Raw genomic sequence first — 779 nt, 5'->3', positions numbered from 1 at the left:
AGATAAAGGAGGGAGCAGGAAGAGCGGGACAGAGGATAGGGATAAAGAGAGAGAGAAGGGGGTGAGAGAGATAAAGGAGGGAGCAGGAAGAGCGGGACAGAGGATAGGGATAAAGAGAGAGAGAAGGGAGGTGAGAGAGAGAGAAAGGAGGGAGTAGGAAGAGCGGGACAGAGGATAGGGATAAAGAGAGAGAGAGAGAGAGAGAGAGAGAAGGGAGAAGGAAGAGCGGGACAGAGGATAGGGATAACGAGAGATAGAATGGAGGTGAGAGAGATAAAGGAGGGAGCAGGAGGAAGAGCGGGACAGAGGATAGGGATAAAGAGAAAGAGAATGGAGGTGAGAGAGATAAAGGAGGGAGCAGGAAGAGTGGGACAGAGGATAGGGAAAAAGAGAGAGAGAAGGGAGGTGAGAGAGATAAAGGAGGAAGCAGGAAGAGCGGGACAGAGGATAGGGATAAAGAGAGAGAGAAGGGGGGTGAGAGAGATAAAGGAGGGAGCAGGAGGAAGAGCAGGGCAGAGGATAGGGATAAAGAGAGAGAAGGGAGGTGAGAGAGATAAAGGAGGGAGCAGGAAGAGCGGGACAGAGGATAGGGATAAAGAGAGAGAGAAGGGAGGTGAGAGAGATAAAGGAGGGAGCAGGAAGGGCGGGACAGAGGATAGGGATAAAGAGAGAGAGAAGGGAGGTGAGAGAGAGAGAGAGAAAGGAGGGAGCAGGAAGAGCGGGACAGAGGATAGGGATAAAGAGAGAGAGAGAGAGAAGGGGGAAGGAAGAGCGGGACA

This window comes from Pseudophryne corroboree, unplaced genomic scaffold (assembly GCF_028390025.1).
Source record: "Pseudophryne corroboree isolate aPseCor3 unplaced genomic scaffold, aPseCor3.hap2 scaffold_871, whole genome shotgun sequence".
NCBI lineage: Eukaryota > Metazoa > Chordata > Amphibia > Anura > Myobatrachidae > Pseudophryne > Pseudophryne corroboree.
Note: the sequence above shows the minus strand (reverse complement) of the source record.